At 41.9% G+C, this 24273-nt stretch overlaps 1 protein-coding gene across 7 annotated transcripts in view; it reads left to right on the top strand.

Moving 5' to 3' along the window:
- GAB1 (GRB2 associated binding protein 1) overlaps positions 1 to 24273 on the top strand; it is a 123394-nt gene that overhangs the window by 21230 nt on the left and 77891 nt on the right. Inside the window, exon 1 of one of the 7 annotated variants that reach the window (XM_055405485.2) lies at positions 1661 to 3014. The exons of 5 other annotated variants lie outside the window; for them this stretch is intronic. The gene's annotated coding sequence lies outside the window, so the exon portion shown is untranslated. Of the gene's footprint in view, positions 1 to 1660; positions 3015 to 13223; positions 13999 to 24273 lie in introns of those variants that run through there. One more of the 7 variants, XM_088828006.1, reaches the window with a different exon arrangement.

The raw sequence follows: 24273 nt of genomic DNA, 5'->3' as shown, positions 1-24273 counted from the left end.
AATTAGTCCCGAAGCTCTTTCCGTGAGCCTCGCTGGGGCCACTCCTCTGCAGACTTATCATGTGGACACAAATGATGGGAACAGGACAGACAGGATCGACTAGGGTGTCTGTGGAGTCAACTCCTACCCAGCAGATGCTCAGATCACAAAGATGGCACCTGGCTTAGCTCTGTGGAGCAGAGAAGCGGTCTTTACAAGGTTCTCTTTGGGGGCTCTCTATCACGCTTGACTTTGCATTGATACCTGTCTGGCCGCAGCCACAACTGTGGGCTCTCAAACTAGTCAGGGGAGCAGTCAGTTGAAACCAGGGGTTCTCAGGTATTTGGATGTAGTCCCTTTAAGGGTGAGATGAGGTGGTGCTCCATTCTCTAGTTCTCATTTAGGGGAGCAGTATATTTGGGCTCCCACCAAGACTCCCCTGGCGGTTCAAGACGGTTAAGAATCTGCCTACGATGCAGGAGGCCCGGGTTCCATCCCTGAGTCGGGAAGATCCCCTGGAGAAGGGTATGGCTACCTGCTCCAGTATTTTCGCCTAGAAATTCCATGCACAGAGGAGCCGGGCTGGCTACAATCCATAGGGGTCGCAGATCGCTCACTCACATACTGATGCTCAGGGGTATCCTCAGGGGAGTATCAAAATCACTAGGGAGCTTTTTCAAAAACCATTTACTTTGAATTTTTTCCCCCCGTATTGCATTGAAGGGTGGGCACGGATGACAAACACAGGTGACATTTAAATCTGCCATCAGTTGAAGCTGTGGGTGCTTGCCACAGTGTGGTCATTTCCATGGTTCAGGCCGGTTTGCTGCCCTGCCTCCTCCATACTCTTAGGAGTGGAAAGATACAGGCTAATGACAGCAGTGCTCACTCCTCCTGTGACAGGTTTTGCAATACTGTGTTAAATGGACATTTAATAGGCTTGTCAGAAAAGGTTTGTTTTATTTTCCCTTCTGATTGGAGCTTTGCTTGTATGTGTGTATGTGTTTAATCTCTTCAAAGGTAGTCCTTAAGACCGATTTTTAAAAAATATTTATTTATTCAGCTGCAGTGGGTCTTGGTCATGCCTTGTGAACTTTCATTTGCGCCATGTGGGATCTAGTTTCCTGACCAGGGACCAAACTCAGGCCCCCTGCATTCGGAGTGCAGAGTCTTAGCTACTAGACCACCAGGGAAGTCCAGACTGATTTTTTAAAATCACAAATATGGAGTATCAAAACCAGGAAAGAACAAATTTGATCATAACTATTAAAAAACAAACTTAAAAAATGCGAACCTTAAAAAGAACTCTGGTACGTTAAACTGAGCCCTAAATATTTTACAGATATTATAATGAGCCTATATATTTACATTTTGTATGCCAATCATGTATTTGTATAAATATATATGCTTTTAAATGTCTAGACCACAGTTATTAAATTTCAGTCACCTTTTGTTGAACTTCACTAATTTCTTTGTAGTTTTTTTCAGTGTTGTATATGATTTTTATATTTACACAATCACCGTCTACTCTTAGCTAATTATACAGATAAAACTTTGGTTCTTTTTTTTTAATATAATATTTTTTTTGGTCATGCCACTTGGCATGCAGAATCTTAACCCTGGCTCTTGGCAGTGAGAGCATGGAGTCCTAACCACTGGACTGCCAAGGAATTCCCAACTTTGAGTCTTCATAGCTTTTTTTTTTTCCAGTTGATTCCTAACAGCCTGTTTAAAAGAAAAAAATTTATAGATGATTGTAATCATGTACTTCATGAAGCAATGTAGGGTTGAAATGAATAACTGTTAGTTCAGTGTTTTTCTTTCTTATTATAAAATGTTAAATATTATATTCTTAAGGCTTCTCTATTGTGTCAGTTTCCTGTATTATAGAATTAATACAATATGCAATATTACCAGTTTCACCATTTAGTACATCTTCAACATCTCTGAGGATGGTAGATATATAAGATGTTTTTTAAACAAGTACATGTCTGAAATTATAGACCAGTTTATTCAAGTCATGGAACACATTGGTAAAATTTGAGTTCTGGCACTTGGCCCACATTTAAATTGATAACATATGCCTGTGGGTAAAAGCTACTAGGTACTGATGATCTTAGAATGTGTTAATATTGTTAGGTCCAAATATGAGTTATTTGGTAGGTTTACCAGCTTAAAAAAAAACTAAATGAAATCTAAATATTACTTTTGTGTCCCTTTTAATTGATTTTAGTGACTTGTTTAGTTCCTTAGTCTTGTCTCTTTGTAATCCATGGACAGAGAATCCCACAAGGGATTCTCCAGGCAAGAATACTGGAGTGGGTTGCCATTTCCTTCTCCAGAGGATCTTCCCAACCCAGGGATCAAACCCTGGTCTCCTGCATTAGCAGGCAGATCTTTTACCACTGAGCCACCAGGGAAGCCCTTTAGTGACGTATTGTCAGTATTTGTGGGGATACATATGATAAACTATTGGGGGTTGGTTTTTGTCTTCTCCTTATTCTAGACGTAAAGTTCTAGGAGGGAGCAGTCAGTAGAAAGGCTGTCTTCGGGTGTCACGAGGTTGAACCAGTTTAACCATCACTGCAACTCATCCTGCTGTGAGCTCCCTCCTCAGCGCCCTGGCTTACTTACATGTTATATAATCCAGACTGGCTTGTCCTGTTTGGTGGGTTTGTTATAAACTGCCGGGCTAAGTAAACGTGGGATAACATTTTAAATGGATTAAAAGTTAACCAGTAGTCAAGGAGGGATGTAGCAGAGAGGCCCAGCTGTCAGGTGGCCCAGGTTCTGCCTTCTGGGGCTGGGGGTGGGTACATTTCCGTTTCCCCTTAGGAACAGGAAATCCACGTGAAACTATAGCAACGCCTGGCCAGAGGACCACTCTTCAATGTAGATGACAACCAGCATGCCTTGTCCGATACCAGAAACGTCAGATCCTGAAAGCAGGTGTTAACTGTGTCCGTTAATGAGCTGTGTACACGAGCAGAAACAGACACACCATACCAGTGGACCGATTCATCCATCTGTGCCAGGTATGAAAACAATGAAGGAGGAAGCGACTGGATGACTGCGTCTTGTCCCCTTCCTAGTGTAGTGCACCGCGAGAGAACGTGTCCACGTGCTTTGTGTTGAGCGTTTTAGGTGCCTGCATCTGGCAGGGTTATGCTGACCTGCGGTGCTTCACTCACCCCTGATTATAGGCTTATTGCATCCTCTGACCTTGTCTGTCGAACTTTCTGGCAGATGTGCACGGTCTCTTGTGTGAGTTTTCTGAACCCTCTGTAGAGCTGTGTGTCCCATTCCATGTTAAGGGAGTCCTTTTCATACTCAAGAGATGCTAGTTCCATCCCTTGGTCAGGAAGATCCCCTGGCCTGGGAAATGGCACCCACTCCAGTATTCTTGCCTGGAAAATTCCATGGGCAGAGGAGCCCAGAGGGCTACAGTCTGTGGGGCCGCAAAGAGTTGGACACGACTAAGCGACTGAGCACACACACACCCCACCTGAAAGGTGGAATACCCTCATGGATATTCTTGAAGTCTTCCTTGAATGCCTCTCCCTTCCATACAGGGCCTTTCTGAGGTTTGCAGGGGTTCCCAGAGCCAAGAGAGTTTGTCAACCTGAAATGATGGTAATGATCTCCACCTGCCCTGTTACAGCCTCTCCCTCACCTGTGTCCATTTAGGCACTTCTCCCTGAGCAAAAAGACCAGGGAACGCTAACTCAAGATCTCAGTTGAACAGCAACCCACTCACCCGCCCTGAGTCACTCTTAGTTTGAAATATCCTAAAAAGAGGTTCTTACTTCTGAAGGTCACACAGTTGCAGCATGCTTGATTTTTCAGTATCTCTGGTTAATAATGATTTTAGAGAGCAGAAGAGGAAATGGTTCTTTTATGAGTGTAGCATAAAACTATATGGCCTCGTGCAAATGATCTAACTTCATATGAATCCTGGCTCATAGACAGAAGCTTTCTTTGTGTAACTAGATTCACCACTCTGTCCTTCTCTGAAATACTGAGAGGAGAATAATCTCATATATATCACATACATGTTTTAAAAAATCAGTATTCAGAGGCAGGAAGATTACCAAACAGTCCACATTCTTCCAGTTTTTTTTTTTACATCATTTTTGGTGTTTTAAATTTGCTTTTATTGTTTGAGATCAAAAATACATTTTTCTGTCCTTTTTATTTTTTGAATTGAAACCTACATCCATGGACTTAGTGGTTGACTACGGAGTTTATAATCAGAAGATTGTGAGACCTTTGGAGAACAAAACAGAAAATAAAATTAAGTTTAGGAAATAAATTTTTCTTGTACATTGCGAAAATAGCAAAAAAAAAAAAAAAAGTGGGTGAATAACTGGCAACACAAACTCTTTCCTGTAAGTTCCTTTTTCCCAAACTCTTGCCATCATACTAAAAAAAGTTTTCTTGTGCATTGCCTTTTTCCTCAGAATCCTGCTGCTTACTGTTAGAATTTTTTCATATGCCAAAGTTTTGTTTTTCATGTGATTGCTACTCATGAAATCACGTGAGTCTTATTGGGGAAAAAAAATTGTTTTTTCAAAGTACAGTGGTAAGGGACTTCCCTTGCAGTCCAGTGGTTAAGACTCCGAGCTCCCAATGCAGGGGGCATGGGTTCGATCCCTGGTTGGGAAGCTAAGATCCCACATGCCTCATGGCTAGGCCAATTTTTTTTTTTTTAAAGAAGCAGTGGTAAAAGTTGATAATAAGCCAAAAGAAAAATGAAATATGAACTTCTATACAGTTTATAGTGACTAAGGGAAATTATTAATAAATGCATTATCCAAGGTAAATGAAGTTAGATTATTGTAGGAGAGATATCAATTCTAGTAAAAGGATATGAGTACATTTTTCTAGTTTCAAAAATTACACTTTTCATTTCCTACCTAGCCTTTTCCCCTTTTCCCCAAGGATGTGTGTTCTTAAGATTTTTCTACAGTCTAATACAGGTGATGCTATCGCCTGAGCTCGCTTAATGGAATGGTATCATAGTTTCTTTGGAATAATCAAGCAGGGAGATGAAAATTCAAGTCTTTGGAGGAAGCGACTGGGATTCCTGAGCCATAGGATACCTTAAGCATGTGAGACAGGAAACTGAATGCTTTTTAGGAGATGGCCAGTGTTCTGTATCTCTCAGCCTGATTGGAAAAAGGAAAAAAAAAAAACACCATATTTTAGGTACTGCTATTAAAATGGCATGCTGATGCATTCATCCTGTCGTTCCTTGTAAGAAATGACTTCAGAAATGCTCAATAACATCTTGTTCGGCCTCTCACTCTGATTGCCTGACTTACTGGTAGGATCTCGCTGTATTTGTTTGCCCTGGAAATCTTACAGTGGCCTTTGACCCAAAGTAATAAAATGTCACGTGACTTGGTATATCAGACAGGATCTTCGGTTGTAAGCAACAGAAACCTCTGGCTGATTTCATCAGGAAGAAAAGTTTCTTTAGGCCTTTAGGTAGCTCACAGTTTCCTTGGGAAAGCTTCGAGAACCTAGCTCAGTGGAACCCTGTCAACCAGGAACAATGCCACGGCATCATCTTTTCGGTGGTTTGTTCCTGTCCCTCTCCTCCACCCCATTGAGGAAATGAGTGCAGATGGAAGCTCAAAGAGGAAATGATACCTCATGTTTCTAAATACTCTTCCTTTTCGGCCCTCTCTGCTCCAGGCCTCTCCCTGCTCCCCACTCAGCCTTGCCCCACTCCCCTTTCTGATCCTTCACTGTCTGTCTTCCCTGTGAGACTATAAGCCCTGGAAGATTAAAGACCTGTGGATTTTGGCCTCTGCTATGTCACCCAGGGCTCTCATGGTGCCAGACCTCCAGAAGATGCTCCAGATATGCATGCTTAGTGGCTGAGGGAAGGATAGAAGGCGAGTTTAGGGTGGCGGGGGAGAGTAAGCCATCGTTTCTCTCTGTCAATCCTGACAACTTTGCCCTGGTCTGAGTTCCTGCTCATCCCCACATTGCTAATCTTTTCTTTTTTTTCTTTTTGACCACACCCATGTCATGTGGGGCCTTAGTTCCCCAACCAGGGATCGAACCCGTGCCCCTTGCATTGGAAGGCAGAGGCTTAACCACAGGACCGCTGGGGAAATCCCCCCACACCTCTCATCTTGAAGGAGCCTGCCTTCCGGGCAGCGGCAGGATAGTTCCCACAGAGGGGTGCTGGACACTTTCCCATGGCACATGTTTTTGCACAGTGGTCAGTCTGTTGGAACTGTATACTTAAGGACGTTTTTGTGGGCTGGCCAGAGACATGAGCCATTATGCACCATGCTGTTTCTATGGGAAAATGCATTCTGAGCTCAAGTGAAGCTACTTACATACAAACTTTTGAATTACACCCTTTCCTTTAGTAGAGGACCATCGTTGCATGATCTCGTGTTCAGGCTTTTATTCATTACTAATGTATAAATGAACAATAAGCCATTTTTTTGTAGGAGGAGCAGAGCCAGAAGTCTTTTCTTCTGAGAGGAAAAATGACTGCATTAAAATGGATTTCCTTCATCCAACAAACATGATAGTTCATTTCAAATATATTTAGAGTGCCTGGCACATGCTGAACTTTGTAAGAAGGACACACAGGTGAATCAAATAGGGGCTGTCTCCTGGTGAGTAGACAGTCAGTTTTCCATTTAAATAGGAATTGCCCTCCTATAGCATAGCGCCCCGGAGAAGGCAATGGCACCTCACTCCAGTACTCTTGCCTGGAAAATCCCATGGACTGGAGGAGCCTGGTAGCCTGCAGTCCATGGGATCGCTGAGAGTCGGATGTGACTGAGCGACTTCACTTTCACTTTTCACTTTCATGCATTGGAGAAGTAAATGGCAACCCACTCCAGTGTTCTTGCCTGGAGAATCCCAGGGATGGGGGAACCTAGTGGGCTGCCGTCTATGGAGTCGCACACAGTCAGACACGACTGAAGCGACTTAGCAGCAGCAGAAGCAGCAGCATAGCGCCCAAGGCCACTTCCAGCCCTGATATTCAGCAGTTCTGTAGTTTTGAATTGCTGTTTTCATTTGCCCATTTTCCCTGTCACACGTGATTCTGTTATAAAATGTATTTGTAATTAATAATGGAGAAAGCATAATGACACTCATGTTACAGCTTTTAAGTCATTTTGAATTTGTCTTTGTTGCTGAGAATGAAAAATCCAGTAGACCATTTATTTATTTTAAATATTTTTATTTCTTTATGTGGCTGCTCTGGGTCTTCATTGCAGCATGTGTGTTCTTTAGCTGCCAAATGCAAATTCTTAGTTGCAGCATGTGGGATCTAGTTCCCTGACCAGGGCCCCCTGCATTGGGAATGTGGAGTCTTAGCCACTGGACCACCAGGGAAGTCCCAAATCTTTTATTTTTATTCCAACTTTTTATCATGACAAGAATGAAGCTGGATGCATCATGAAATTGACATAAAAATAGAGCAGTGGGGCTTTATTTTGAAACTATACATGTTTCTTGAGGATAATATGTATGGGTCTCAGGTTTAACATGTATTCTTAAAATGCTCTCCTGTAATTTTCAGAATTTTTACAGCAAGTATGTATTCCTCCTCCACCGTCACCATCACACACATATACTCTTAAACATGCAGACAGCACACATCTCTTCAGATAAGTGAAAATATTTCAGTGTGATGTCCTCCTTTCCCCAAGTCATTTACCCACACATCTTAATAAATACTTGATGAATGGAATCTAGTTTCTGGGAACTGGAATGTAGGAAATCTGGATGTTTATATAAAAAATTCTACAGATATTTGTAAAAAATACTTGGAACTCCCTGGAGTAAAAAATAATTGGGTTGTGTGGAAATAGTCTTGGCCTGCCTTAGCACTTGGAAAAGTTACCTGGTAGGTAGTTTCAAATGATTTGAACCACAAACTTCTTTGTTGCTGGATCTCTTATTTTTAATTAAATTCTATAATTCAAGTAATATATTAACTGTTTCTGGCAAGTGGATTAATGACTGTTTTCTCTCAGGATCTGGAGAGAAACAGGTACTGTGTCTCACTTTAGGAATTCCATTTAGTGATCAGGGTTACAGGATAATCCCTGACTTAGTGCTTAAACTTGAATTTATAAGTACAGTTTAGAGTGTACTTTTTATTTTATTTTTATTTTTTCGTCTCTACAATAACTACTAACAAGTTACGTATTTCCTTGCCTTGTTGGTTTCTTATTCATCATTTTGGCAGTTTCTCTTAATGTAAAAATCAATCTTTAGCTAGAATCTGGTCCCCATAGTTATGAGAAATTGAAAATGCACATTTGAGGAGAGTTCAGTTTTAGTGATAGAACAATTCATAAATTATTCAGCAGTTTGCTTCTGTAAGCCTTTCAGTTTTCTTTGCTGTTCTGGTTAATACAGAATGTTAATTCATGCAGGTATACATCCCACTGTTCCTACTGACAAAAAGAGATCGTTATCTAACATGGGCAAAAACCTTGAATTATTAAACTGGATGCATATTAACCTGGTTTAATCAATACTTATTATTCTTTCACCATTATAGAAATTAAAGGTAGAGACACTTCTGCCAGTTTATTGGAAGATTGCTTTTAACTAAATTTCCCCTTGTAGGAGAAAGTCAGATTACTGCAGAGTAATGAACCAACTTTGAACTGAGGGAAATGCTTTTCTTGACAACTGGCACGTGACAGGCACACAGTGAGTAATCCTGTCACTGGTGCCACATTCAGGCTCCCAAGTTCAGGCCACTTCAGGGTCTACAAGTTGGCACATTGTGAGACGTTTTCCTTCCACCTCTGCCTTCCATAAGTACATGCCATGGTGTAAAATTGGCAAGCTTTTTATCATTTTATGTACTTCTATATTATCTTTTTCACTTTCATTTCCTTTTACTTATAAAATAGACATTTAGCTAGACTTGTGCTCGTGATGAGTCAAATTTGGCTTCTTCTAAGTTCATTGTGTATATTGCAAAGCACAAAATCAGAAAATTATGGTACATATGACCCAGAAGAGGAAACTGTTATCAGTAGCTTTCTAAAGTTTTTTAGTCTTTCTCAGAGGAGATAGAATGAATTAAATATTAGGGACGTCCCTGGAAAGTCCAGTGGTTAAGACTCCATGCTTCCACCACAGGGGATGTGGGTTTGATCCCTGGTTGGGCAACAAAGATCCCACATGCTGCACAGTGTCACCAAAAAGCAATAAAAATTATTAGAAAATTAAATACTAATATCAGGCCACTTTCTATAATTAAGAACAGAAAAAATGAACCATTAACACACACAAAACTGGCATCTGAAAGTTTTTGATCGGTCTTTTTTATTTGGTCTTAGAAAACATATGATGGAATGCAGCCCCTGAGTTTCAATAAAAATGGCATTCGAAAATTAAACCTGGTGCCATATAAAGGACACTGATCTCTTACACTAACTACTTTGTGCTATGTGTGTAACTTATTTTGTCATTTATTTTTTAATACCTGAAATGCACCTGATTTGGAAAGTTAAGATAGATTCATTACTCCTAGGAAAGTTTTAAGACAGTGAACCTTACTTAAAATTTTCAACTTGCTGTTATGTTTTGTGTTATATAAGTATGTGGTAATCCTCTGCACATCATTAATACATATGTCAAAGTGAAAAATACGTGTAGGGCACTAGCCTAGGCATTCAATTCTATATAAACAAATATTAAATGAATTGATTTTCTTTTCTATAACAGCTTTCTTGAGGTATAAGTCACATACTATAAAGTTTACCTTTTTATGTAAGTGTGCAGTTCACTGGGTTTTAGTGGAGTCACAGAATTATACATCCGTCACCACTGTCTGACTCCAGAACATTTTCATCGCCTTAAAAAAAGAAATCCCATAACATTATCAGTAAATCCCATCTCCCTGTAACACCCCTCCTGCCAGCCTTAGGCAACCGCTAGTCTACTTTCCGTCTATATGGATTTGCCTATTCTGTTACATATAATGGAATTATATAATATGTGGCCTCTTGTAGTATCTGGCTTCTTTCATTTGGCCTAATGTTTTTAAAGTTCATCCCTGTTGTTGGCATGTATCAGAACATTACGCCTTGTTATTGCCAAATAATCTTCCGTTGTATAGATATATCACAATTGGTTTATCCCAAGTGGATTAAATGTACTTTCTAATTGAAAATTCTGTGATCCTCAAGCCCCTGTGCAATTATCCAAGGCTGTTTTCCGTCCCTCTGTTCGCGTCCCACCCTTTTCGTGGCCGGGTTTTCGCCGTGCTGCTTCTCAGTGTGAAGGCTGTCTCCAGTGCTGCTTCCGTGTGTCCACAAGTCTGTTCTCGGTGTGTGTCCCTCCATGCTTCCCTGCACACAGGTTCATTACTGCCGTTTTCTGGATTCCATACATATGCATTAATACACCGTATTTTTCTCTTTCTGACTTCACTCTGTGTAACGGGTTCTACGTTCATCCAGCTCATTAAAACGGACTCAGGTTCGTTCCTGTTTTGGCTGAGTAGTATCCGGTGTATATATGTACCACGCCTTCTTTACGCATTCATCTGTTGGACATCTGGGTTGATCCCATGTCCTAGCTGTTGTAAATAGTGCTGCTGTGAACATTGGGGTACATGTGTCTTTTCAGTTATGGTTTTCTGGGATTGCTGGGTTGGGGGTAGTTTCAGACACTACCATCTGTGAAATAGATAGCTGGTGAGAAGTTGCTGTATAAAACAGGGAGCCCAGCTTGGCGCTCTGTGATGACTTAGAGGGGTAGGCTGGAGGGAGGGCAGGGAGGCTCAAGGGGACGATGATACATGTTTAATTATGGCTGATTTGCATTGTTACATGGCAGAAACCAACACATCATTGTAAAGCCATTTTCTTCAATTAAAAAATAAATGAAAAAAAAATGCTACTTCCTTTTAGAATTTTTTTTCCTTGACCCCTTGGGTGATAAGTAATCTCTTTTCCTTCAAGTGGTCACAGTTCTTTGTGCCATAGTTGCAGCTTGTGCTTTTCGTTAACTTCAGTTTAGTCGCTCAGTTGTGTCCGACTCTTTGCGACCCCCATGGTTACTTACTTTCCCTCATTTCAAATTTTAGTGCCTGAGACAGGAACATTTCAGTTGCTATTACAAATAGCCTTGCAAATAGCCCAAAGTCAGTAAATATGGGCTTTCCTGGTAGCTTATATGGTAAAGAATCTGCCTGCAATGCAGGAGACCCGGGTTCAATACCTGGGTTGGGAAGATCCTAGTAACCCACTCCAATATTCTTGCCTGGAGAATTCCAAAGACAGAGGATCCTGGTGGGCCGCAGTCTATGGGATTACAAAGAGTTGGACACGACTGAGTGACTGATACCAGTTTTTAAATTAGTGAATGAAATCATTGGAGATCACCTGAGTGTCATAAGACTAAGGCCTTAGTTGATAATTACTCTTTCTAGACAGGATGCCAAAAAACTGAACCAGGAATTGAGGATACCTATATTTTTGAAAAAAACCTGTATATTCATTATTAGCACAGTGACCCAGTGTCTAGCACATAACTGGAACTCAGTACATGTTTGTTGGACTGAATCCAGGGTCTGGTAGCAGAACTGGGGAAATCTTCACTGTCTCTAGAAAGGAAATTTTTTAGTTTATAAATATACTTAGAAGCCCCAAATTGAAAAGGGAAAGAGTAAGAGTGAGAACATAAGTTGGTCCAATGAGGAAAATGTTTGGAGTGTGTCTCTTTACAGGAGAGCCCCAGAGCAGTCGCTTTTCACTTTGATATTCAGTTCAGTTCAGGCGTTCAGTCGTGTCCGACTCTTTGCAACCCCATGAATCACAACACGCCAGGCCTCCCTTTCCATCACCAACTCCCGGAGTTCATTCAAACTCACAATATTAGATGTGTCATATTTGGATATGTCCTTAAATGTTTGCTTTTTTTCCCCTTCCCTACCAGAGGAATAAGTTCCAGGAACCAGTTACCACTGCAGCCTTAATAAAACAGGCTGTCATAAATTCCCCCCTAAGTGCAAGGGCTTGAGGGCACATCTTTCAGCTTTTTTGAAGCTGTGTTTAGATCGACATTGCATCAGGGGTTGAGCTGCAAATTCTGAAGTGGTGGTGGTTTAGTCCCTCAGTCCTGTATGACTCTTGGCGACCCCATGGACTGTAGCCTGCCAGGTGCTTCTGTCCATGGGATTCTCCAGGCAAGAATACTGGAGTGGGTTGCCATTCCTTCTCCAGGGGATCTTCCCAACCCAGGGATCGAGCCTGGGTCTCCTGCTTTGCAGGTGGATTCTTAACCGACTGAGCCAATTCTGAGGAGGATCTAAGCTCTGATGATGAGGCCATTCACGGAGGCTCCCCTCAGGTGTTTAACAGGGGACGGACTCTGCTTCTAGACTAGTGTTTTCAGCTCCATCCACAGGACTTGGAACAGGAAGAAAGATGTTACTGGTAGGTCCTGTTTTTTTGAAGGAAAAAAGAGACAAAATGGGTTCCTGCAAGTGTGTCATATTTTAGTGGGAATTAGTTTATGCGGTCAAAGGTCAGAGAAAGGGAGCCCCAGACAGAACAGGACAGCTGCCCACTGTGGGAAGAAGTAAGTACCTAAACTCTTAGGATTCACTTAGTTTCTGTTTTTTCTGTAACAGCGGTTCACCCCCCCACCCCAAATAGAACTGTACTGTTTCTGGAACAGATGATGCTACCCCATCATCCTATGAGTGTCCAAAACTTAAACATTTGAGCAGTTTGAAAACTTGTTGCAGGAGGAATTATAATGAAAGTTTTAAGGCTTTTTTTCTTTTTTTTTTAAGGCTTGTATTTTGTAAATTTTTTTTGTATTTTCTTCATATAAATCTTACACTTCTTTTATTTGTTTATTTTTGACTCTGCTGGGTCTTTGTTGCTGGGTGCAGGCTCTACACACGGGCTTCAGTATTTGAGGCTGACGGGCTTAGTTGCTCCACTGCCTGTGGAATCTTCCCTGACCAGGGATTGATCCCATGTCTCCTGCAGTGGCAGGCAGATTCCCATCCACTATACCACCAGAGAAGTCCTATGGCTTTCATTTTTATCTTCTCCATTTCTACCTGTCTTAAGTTGCCACAGATGCCACATTTCTATAAATACGTACAATTAAAAATAATTATGATATGCAAGTCATCGTTTTTGGCAGTAGATTCCTATGGAGGTTTTTCTTCATATTTTGGGGAGTTCTTTATTAAATAAAGAGGAGATTTTGCTCCTCTTTATTTAATAACTTAAAAAGCAGTCTTTATCTTCTTTTGTCTAAATCCATCTGGGTTTATGTGCTGTTTTCCCACCTGATGTTTTTTTTTGCTTAATGCTTGCTGTGACACTGTGAAAAGAAATACTGGTTCTTACCAAATATTTTCATTCATTTTGTACTACTACGTTGGCAGTAGGAAAAGACACTATTTCCCTACTGGATACATTCTTTATAAGATAAAAATCAATGCAGGGTGAAAACGTTCTATTATTCTAGTTCCCACAGAAAAGCAGCCTCCATAAAAAGAGATGAAGAAGAGAAGTTTCGTGGTGTTTGCTCGTTTTCATAAACTCGTTTTTGGAGGAAGAACATAATATATACATGATTTCCTGTTAACGGCTGTTGGTGTCCAAAGTTTGATACCATTGTGTGACAACCAGCCACGGCTTCCTTTTTCTGAAGGAATGATTGACTGTGAAGCCAGAGTGCTTGCTAAACGGGGAAGCTGCTATTACAGAATGCACAGGAAATCGAACTGCTTAAGCGGTTCTGCTGAGACACGAGACAGGCTATAAACTGTTGCAGGCTGCACTGCCTTCCCGGTGTCATGACTGGTTTTGAAAGCTGGATTCAAAGCTGTGAAAAGCCTAGTGTTATCCTAGCAGCACTAAAATGAATGAAGGAGAATGATGGAGTTGGCTGAATAGAAAGGAGGCATGTCTGACAATTAGAGCTGTGCACCAGAGCCCTCCAGAACCCGCCAGTCCCTGGGAGCATTCGGACAGATACTGGGTGAGTCCACACCTAGCTGGTACGTGGGTCAGGGCTTGGGGGGAAGCAAGTGGCACACTGCAGTTGGATTATCTGAGGTACACTGAATCAAAAGACTGCTTACCCAGAGAGCGAGCATATAAGGATGAGAAGGAGTGTTGGGCAAAGGCCAGTGCCTGCACCTGAAGAGGAAAGAGGAAGGAATATTCCCAAACCCCTGGGGGGATGGCTGTGTCCAGATGGATGCCTTGTAGGAGCTGAGGTCTCTGGTCGAGGGACGCATAGGCCTGCAGCGGGAGGTTCAGTCCCTTGCCCTCTGACTTCTCTCTCTCTTATCCCCGTTGACCAAACTCCTCCCAAAGCCAGAGAACCAGCCGTGACACAGGATGTAGTCTTAAGTTCGCCTCCCCCAGCTCAGAGCAGGACAGGACCAGGTGGAGGGTGGATCTAGTGGAGTGGCTAGAAATTGTCCAGCCCAGGTGTTAAAGGGGACATCCCAGTCATCCTCACTGATGCCATGTAACTTGTTTCTATGAAGAATCATCAAGTCTCAGAAGTATCTGAGGTTACCAGTTCAGGCATCGAGAAAGTGCAGACTTCCTATTCATCTAGTTTAGTAGACGAGTAGACATGTAGTGTAATGTTTGCAGTTGTAGAGAACAAAGCCTTACTTGAAGCAGCAGCTTGTTCTGTTGAGGAACAGTCCTAATGATTAGGGAGGTTTTTCTTGGATTGAAAATTCCTTCCTGTAACTTAGAGTGGTTGTTTGTTCTCTTGTGGAGCTGCATAGAACCAGGCTACTGTCGTGCCCTTTATCTTTTGTCCCCATTATAGCTTTTTTGTTGGTTGTTGTTTAACGATCCTTCATTTATTCAGTATGTATTAACTGAATGTCCACTAGGGGCCGGGACTAGTTCTCAGTGTGGGATATTCAGCTGTGAGCAGCACAGAACTCCTCCTGCATTCATGAAACTTATATTCTCGTGGATTGAAGTGTACGCTGAGCACTTCAGTGTATATGAGGAAATGTATAATGTGACGACCGACCAGTGGTGCTAACTGCTGAGACTGAAAGCTCTTCACTTGGTTCACGTGAGAAGCCTAAATTGTTGTGAGTCAACGGTTGCCGAAAAGCCCCATTCCATCTTAGGCTGTGTCAACAGAGTGCACGACACAGAGGTTGTGTTTCCTTTGCTTTCTGATTGTCCACCTGGACCTGGAGTGTTGCATTTACATTCTGGAAGGTCATTGGCAAACCCGAACTCTTTCAGGGGATGTCCCCAGGATAAGTCTTTTTTTTTTTTTTTTAATTCAAGTATAGTTGATTTACAATGTCGTGTTAATTTCTGTTGTACAGCAAAGTGACTCAGTTATACATATATATTTTTTTTCTTCATATTCTTTTCCATTGTGGTTTATCACAGGCTGTTGACTATAGTTCCCTTTGTTCCCATTCAGTACTTGAAGAAAGCCATCATATCCTCCAGAGAGTGTTCTTTAGGCCAGACCTTCCCAGTTTTGTCAACAGTTTCTCAGATGGTATGATTTCTGTACTCTTAACCATCCTGGGCTTTCGCTAGATAATCAATTTCCTCTTGAAATACTGCTCCCAGGATTTACCTCAGTTCTCTAGATGTGGTTTCAACTCGGGTGTCACCTAGTAGGCTGTCTCTTCCCTTGAAATGGTTATTTAATTTTTGTAATGCAGCCATGGATTGAATTTGTTTGTCTTTTAAAACAACTGTATTACTTCTGACTGTCACTGTTACAAAACTGCTAAATCTCCAGCATTTCTTTTGGTACAGCTGATATTGTACTTAAATGCGGGGCTCTTAACTATCTCTATTAAAATGTCATCTCGTTGCTGTCCACGCAGTCTTCTGCATTCAGATTGTTTTGAATATTATCTTTCATCTGACTTCGTGCCATCTACAAAATTGATAAGCATATTCTCAGACTTCTAAGTGATTAATGTAAGTATTCAGTTAAAAAAAGAATAATGACACAAGGCCATTCCTTCAGGTTACAGCAGTTCAATAATTAATATTCTTTGAGGATGGTATTTCAAATAACTGTCACTACCCTTAACTATGATGGGCTTCCCAGGTGGCTCAGTAGCAAAGAATCTGCTTGCCAAGCAGGAGACACAGAAGACACGAGTTTGATCCCTGGGTCAGGAAGATCCCCTAGAGGTGGAAGTGGCAATCCACTCCAGTATTCTTGCCTGGAAAATTCCAGACAGAGGAGTCTGGAGGGCTGCAGTCCATGCGGTGGCAAAGAGTCAGACATGACTGTGTGACTAAACAAAACAACAACCCTTAACTGTGTCATCCAGCTTACGTATCTTCATTTTATCCAGACCTTTTTGAAAAATGAAGAGACATTTTCTTCATAGCATTTCTCTCTCATACCAGGCAGGCTTACCAAAAAACATATTAGGATAATTTGACATGACATTGGAAATACACTAAGCTACCACTATTCCCTTTTACCAGTGAGTCTTTAACATCTGTCCATAGGATTGTATTTGAATTGATACCAGGCTTGCTTGTCTATGCTTTAGTTTTTTTGTATGTGTCCTTATTTCTGGAACCTCTGCCTTCATGTGTGGTGAGCTTGCCTGTAGCGACTCCCTTTGTTCCTAAGGATGAAATGTGGCTTGAAAAGTGGCCTGTGTTCCCTGTTTTCAGGATAGGCCACAGTTGCCAGTTTCAAGTCTCGCCCTTGATCAAATCTATGACATTGGGGTCAAATAGAAGTTGAATAATTGAGTCTTCTGATGTTGGTGAAGGTTGTATCATCTTTCCCAGGATGATGATGATGCTTATTTTTTTTTAATCTTGCTCCTGATAAATTTTAAAAGAAAGTGGGAGGAGACGTGGTGGTGCCAGGATTGCTGCTGCTCCTGGCTCTCCCTAGGGTCTCCTGGGCCCGCTTGAAGGGGCAGCTCTCACATGCCCAAAGCATTATGACATGTTTATGGTTTGGTTTTTGATTCACAAGCTCCCTGTAAGATCATAATGTTTTCTTAAGAGGTTACCTTGTTTATAGGTTAGAAGAAAGGCAAACTTAACTTTACTGATCCTGGGAATATTTTTGTTTCCCAAAGCATAAGGTGTCCTGTTTTCTGGGAGTTTCTAGATTTTAGTGTAGAACATCTTAGTTGTTTGGTGATTTTAGTCACTAAGTTGTGTCTGACTTTGTGACCCCATGGTCTGCAGCCTGCCAGGCTCCTCTGTCCATGGGATTTCCCAGGCAAGAATACTGGAGTGGGTTGCCATTGCCTTCTCCAGGGAATCTTCCGGACCCAGGTATCGAACCTGGGTCTCCTGCTTGGCAGGCAGATTCTTTACCACTGAGCCACCTGGGAAGCCCTAGAACATTTTGGCTTCACTCAAATGCCCAAGAACCTATCCACCTTGCTGGTCATGTGACTTTAAAGGGGAGAGTTACTGAGACTGTCCCTTGCCTCGTATGGGCCAGAGTGGGCCAGAGTGTAGTTAAACACACCAAACTTGCCAAGTCACATGACTTTTAGTGGCGGGCTTGCCTTGATTGCAAGCACCAGAAATGCACTTGCACTTCTTGGAGGGTCGGTATGTTACGAGGATCAGTATACCATCTAAATTGATAGACCAGAAGCTGTTTCACAGTTTTTGTTGCCTTTCACAAGCTCCAGAGAAAAGACTGTGTTCATCTGGACCACACTGGTGGGAATCTTATACTTTAGATTCACAGAGTATGTTTGGATTTTCCAGATTTGACTGTGTCAACTTTATCCTGAGTATCATGTTTCTTTCCTTTTGCCTGTCACTGATTGTTAGTTGACTAAGAAAGTGGAAGTCACACTTTTGTTCAGTGCCCAAGGCTATTCCGAGGTTCCTGTGGGCATCGTCTTCCATCAGACATTCAGAAGGGCCACCAAGGCATAGCAGTCATGGCTTTGGTGAACATTGATCCTGGTTTGTACTGTGTCCTGGAGTAACTCGCTCTCAAAAGTACCTTGGTTTGGAAGAAAAATTGTATGGTTCCCTTGGATACCTCCCAGAGTATCCTAGAAATTCTAGCAGTGGTTCCCATGGTACGGTCACAGCTCTGACCTTTGTACCTTCCTTACTCACCTTTTCCCACAAGAAGATGCCAGGATGAACTTGTAGGACCAGAGCACCCAACAATCCTTGGAATACTCTTGGTTTCCCTGGAGGCACGTTTGATCGTATGTTCCTTTAGAAAGATAAAGCTGCTCTTCAAGGCTGAGAAACAGCTTTCATCATTTTGGTAGATGGAAAAACATCTTCTCAATGGAACTGAGTTTTTCTAGTTGAGTGCATCTGTTTAAAAACTTGCCAATGAAAGCTCCTTGGTAAATCTGCTGATTAAATGAAGATTTGATACCTCATGGTCTTTGAAAGAATCTAGGGGCTTTTGCAAGCCACATCACGTCTTGCTACATCCAGAGCACTGACCTCTGTTGATTTCCTGTCTCCTTCACTAGGTGAAGGCAGGGGGGGACCAGGGCTTATCCCTCCTGCCGTAGGCATTGATCTTTCTGTAGGTTTGGATGAGAGGAAGAGAGAAATAGGGGGAGAAAGGGAGAAATAGAGGAAGAAAGGAATAAATAAGCCCAGTTGCTTTCTGCTTCCCTTTTAGGAAGTGAAGCACCCAAACTGCCTGTCCAGGAGTAGGGAAGTGGCTTCCCCAACTTTCTGAATATGATGATCACTTTAATTTCCCGAGTTTGTCACCCTGCAACGCTAGCGCTGTTGATGCTGCTGGCCTAGATGGTTCTTGGTGGGAGGACTGCCTGCCCATGATAGGTTGTTTCAGTAGCAACATCCTTGGTGTCCACCCACTCGATGCCAGAAGCACACCGCACACCCAGCTGAAACAGAAATATCTGCAGGCATTGCCAAACATCTGGCGGGGGGCAAAATAGTACCCTCTCTGCGCCCACCTCCCCCTGCCGAGAACCACTGCTCTATGGGAGCTCATGTCTAGGATAAATGCAGACCAAAGAAACCCAGCAAACAATAAAACTCTGGAACTGGAAGGGAACTTCGAAATCATAAATCTTGTTTTCCTGCCTCTCCCCATACCCCCCACCCTAACTCCAACACACACCACCATTTTGTACCTGAGAAAACTGTAGCCCAGGGCAATAAGTGAATAGAAAAAAAGAATACGAGTGTGAGAGATAATCCTGATTTATACTGGAGGCTTATTTAAGATTGTTTACAGATTATGAAAGTGTATCTTCTTTCAAGCAACTTATAAGAAAGCATAAGCTTATGGAAATAGATAAGAAAGCTGAATAAAGATTCACATCACGGAAAATTGAAAGGCTAGGACCACTCAAAAAAGAACTTAAAGTATTTATGGAATATTTTTTAGATTAAAAAAAGAGCAGAGCAAACCTGCTGGAATGTGACTGGATTTCTGGCACAGCCCTTTGAAGCTGTATAGGATTCATATTAGACTGTTTTAAGTGCATATGTATAAAAAGAAGCAGAAAGTATTTAACAGTAATTGGGCTTTTTCATAAAGTGAATTGCTTTTAGATCTAGATAAGCTAGACAGTGGTCTCCCCCACGAGCTATTTCCACTGTAGGTTAAGTTGTGTTTTGTAAGGGCATTTTCTGTCTTACTGAGAATTCTCACAGAAAGGCAAGAACACTGAATTAAGTGTTAGCTGCTGTGGTTATTTTAAGACTCATCTCAATAACCAAGAGGATTCAGTTCTCACACTTTGTACCTTTTGACTACAAACAGCTTTAAAGAGGTTTATGTTGTACTTCATCAAAAATTATAGAGGATCGGCCGACTGAGACGCTTGGGGACTGAAATTGGGCAATTCAGAGTTTCTCATGCGTGTAAGCTGCCTTTTGTTTCGATCCCTATCATTCTTGGTCTGTCTTTTTCAAGATTCTGCTGGAAGGACTGTCCTGAGTGAGGGCAGAAGAGAAATGGCGGGATCCTGAGGCATGGGTCCACACATTCCCTCCTATCTGAGGTAGGGTGAAATGCGACTGACAGATTGTTGCCTGAAATTTTGGTTGAGAGTATTATGTTTAGATTCCACCTGATTGCGCTTTCTTGTGGTTTCAGTTTGGTTTAAGCATAATCCACATCTGAACCCACGCAGCAGAAACTTTTCTGAAAAATTGTGGATAAATCCATCTTTAAAGAATCAAAAATCATCAGGAGAACCTGTTAATGGCATTTATCCCAATATTCTGGTCATCTGTGTCCTTGAATAGACCCAGTGGTCCCAACCCTGTTCTGATTTATCTTTTTATATATGCTGGACTTATAAAAAATCTTCTTAAATCAGTACCTCGATTCTTGATGAGAGAACTTTCAACCATGTAATATGTTGGGTCATTTTTTGAAAATTCAGCACTGGAAACTTACCCTTCTGCTTTTAGCATTTGAAATCCTTGGCAGGGAGACATTTTTCTCAGAACAGATCTTTTGAGGGGCTGTAAAGCAGTTCTCCTGGCAAGAAGTCCTTTCTGAACTTTTTGGATCATTATAATAATATGCTGATTTATCTAAAACGTGGATTCCAACTGTAGTCTCCTGGCAGATATGCGCATGTCAGATGTCTTGGCACAGTTCTAAGGTAGAAGGGGACTTTCCCACTTCTTTATGTAATCCACACTTGTCACATGTGGGAGTATTTGGTGAAATTTCTTCTGTTGTGCTGAAATTCTTAGCTTTTCATACCGGACATGATGCTCTGTGAGAACAGGCTCTGTGTATGCCTGTATACATTTAAATGAAATGGAAAAGAAAAATTAAATCCAAGAAAATGCCTTTAGTTTGTGGAGGTGATTATTTTTAGGCTGTGTTCATATGCTCCAAAAGCTCTCTTTTAAGTCAGGTGACTGGAACTTAGAACAGAACTTCCCATAGAAACAATAGGATAGTATGTGTGATGCTAAAGTTTCCAGACTAGCCCTCGAAGCTTAGTTAACCCATCGTACGCTAACACGCTTGGCAGCGAAGGGACAGTGCTGTGCAGCGTATCAAAACACTGTTTAAATATAGAGAACTGACTTGTGGTTGTCGGGGGAGGGGAGGTGGGGAAGCAGAGGATTGGGAATTTGGGAATAACTGATGCGAACTATTTTATATAGAATAGAGAAACAGCAGAGTCCTCATGTAAAGCACAGGGAACTGTATTCAGTAGTTTGTAATAAACCATAATGGAAAGAAATGGAAAAGAGTATCGATGTATGTGTAACTCACTTTGCTTTAGAGCAGAAATTAACACGACTTTGTAGATCAACTATACTTCAATAAGATAAATTAAAAAAACAAATGCTGTTTAATGATTTTCAACCTCCAGCTATTAAAACTGAAAGAAAAAATTAATGCATAAGAATACGTTTGTTTTCTCTTCAAAGGTGGATTTTGAGGAAAAGTAGTTCTAAAGAGACTTGGCATGGTGGAAGAGCCCCAGGTGAACCTAAAGACCTTTTCCATAGCAATTTGAACCTCTTAGAGCAGTCAGTCAGCCTCTCTCTCGGACTTCGGTTTATTCAAATGTCGTGAAGTAGTTGTAGGGATCAGAAGGGATCACAGCAGAAAATGCCCAGGAAGGTGATTTGTAAACTGTAGAGTTCTGTTCACACACAGAGACACAGTGTAAGTTCTGCTGTTCTTTTCTTTAACTATGAGAGTCCTGTGACCAGGCTGTTTCTTTTTCCTGACACCCTTGTATTGGTAACAACACTCCTGATGGTTAATCACGAATGAGATCCCAGATGGCTCACAGACACAATAAGTAGACATTCTTTTAATTTCTTTGGGAGACAATAGCACTTGCTTTCTGAGACATTTAGTTGCAATTTCCTAAGTAGTCACTCTCTCATGCTCTCAATTTTCTAGGCTCCAAACCGCTCCCGTTCTCTCCTTGTCTGAGTATGTCTTTCTTAATCACCTTCTCAAGTTTCAGGTTACATAGCTGGGCTCCCACTCCAGGCTGGCCTCCCAGTGGCCCTGGCCTCTCTGTGACCCGTGCCTCTGGACTCAGACCAGCTCTGCAGTGTCGGCAGCCCCTGCTGTTGACCAGCTTGAGCGAGGGGCCCCCTTCTGCTCAAAGCTTCGCTGGACACCAAACGGGGGCGGCCTCTCTGGAGGGACCACAGCCTGGAGAATGTATTTTTGATGGTACAAACCTGGTCCTAGACTCTGATCCTAGAGGTAAAACTCCAAGTGCTGTGGGCCTCATCCTCCAACCAGGAGTTTTTCTGGGAGAAGTGATTAGGAAAGGAAATGGGGGCTCAGTGGCCCTTGAAAAGCCAATCTTTCCCATCCCCCACCTCAATCAGTGGGTCAGGTCAGGTGGGACTATTTGTAATATGTAAAAGTCACAGTATCCCACCAAAGAGGCACATTAAAAGGGGCTTCGTAAAATATTCGTGTCAAAGTTATAAATTTCAGACCTAAACAGAATAACATTTAATGTTGGAAGCAGTCATAGAGATCGGGGCAGAGAAACCTTGAGCTGGACAAGTAAACCGATGTGCATGTGTTTCATGGCTTCAAATCTTGAGCCCTTTCAAAGGATGACCTTAAGGAACTACATCTGGGTCTCCCTGGGTAGGGAAGATCCCCTGGAGAAGGGCATGGCAACCTACTCCAGTACTCTTGGACAGAAGAGCCGGACGAGCTTCAGTCCATGGGGTCGCAAAGAGTCGGACACAACTGAAACAACTTATTAGCACACTCACACACCCTCTCTGCTCTCTGTGCAGGATTGGCACTCATGTGCCCAGCTGTTTGTTGAAATCCCAGGATCTGCCTCACAGTCTATAAAGATCAGAAATGAAGTAGCAGGTAGCCTACCATACCACCACTGATTCCCTTCTCCCACTGGAGACAGAATTACTACTATTTATTAAGCAAAACAATTTGTAGGAGCCGCAGAAACCAGACACATGACACGGTTTCTGCTCTTTTAGAGCTTGCAATGCTATATTATCCTCACATCATTAAGGGAGCCCATTCTGGACCATGCAGCACCACTGAATTGGATATTAGTGTTTCTCCTACTGATTCTAGTGAAGATTTAGAAAAGATCATTTACTTCTCGGGCCTTAGTTTTCTTATCCATAAAGTGAGGATGTTGAAATCTGAAGCCTTCATATCTGTACATTTTGTGAGTCACAGTCTCCTGCTACTTTTAATCATCAATCTTTTGATTCCTTTTATTCTTTTCATTTCAAGAAACTCTTAGCTGAGATATAGATCTTAATTTATATGCTGATGTGTGATTGGCAATTTGAAGTTTAGAGAACCGCAGGCTAGGAAAGTGGGGAAATGTATAATGGTACATTTCTTCCATTTTAAGGCAGAATATAAAATAATTTGGATTATTGTACACCTCATTAGTAAAATAAAATATGCCTGCTTTTGAATATTCAAAGATTTAGAGCTGTGGTTCCCTGCCTTTTGGGCACCAGGGACCGGTTTCGTGGAGGACATTTTTTCTATGGGTTGGGGGAGGGAGCTGCTTTGGGGATGGTACAAGCACATTACATTTCTGGTGTACTTTATTTCTATTATTATGACATCAGGATCATCAGGCATTAGATCCTGGAGGTTGGGGACCCCTGACTTAGAGAATGTAAAAAAGTTTTTGACTTTACAGAGGGATTTGATCACAGAATTATTTTCCATAGCGAGTTGCTCCGGTGCGTTTAAAATGTAATATGATTGGCAGAGGTTCTGTGCACCAGAAATATCCAGTTCTGTACATTGATAATTCACGCTCCAGCAGTGCTGAGTATGTACACAGAAAATGTGCTTTCTGCTAATTAATTGGAATTTTCTGCAGTGTAAGAGGGTTTTTTTGTGTGTGTGTGTGGCTGTGTTAGAATTTTACTGACCTTTTTTCCCCTCGGTGTTCCTCCTGATCATCCAGGCAGCATTCATTTGTGAAGCAATTAGGTAAAATCAGGGAGTTCACCTGTGGCTGTTGGATGCATCCCCCAGTTAAGGGATGAATCTTTGACTGAGGCAGGAGATGCCTTCTGTAGTGGTGGGAACACAGAGCAGGTAAAAAGAGATTTAGGTTCCGATGCCAGCACTGCTTCTCACTAGCCTCGTGCAGGATACTTAACCTCAGAATCTGATTTTCATGTGTACAATGGGAATTACAATAGCAATGCTGAGATCATAGGATATGTGTGTGCTTGTGTGTGTGTGTGTGTGTGTGTGTGCGCGCGCGTGCGTGTGTGTGTGTGTGTGTGTGTGTGTGTGCTTAGTCGCTCAGTCGTGTCCAGCTCT

This window comes from Moschus berezovskii, chromosome 19, assembly GCF_049115385.1.
Source record: "Moschus berezovskii isolate FMDL1 chromosome 19, NW_MosBer_1.0, whole genome shotgun sequence".
Taxonomy (NCBI): Eukaryota; Metazoa; Chordata; class Mammalia; order Artiodactyla; family Moschidae; genus Moschus; species Moschus berezovskii.
This window is presented reverse-complemented; position numbering and strand designations above follow the sequence as displayed.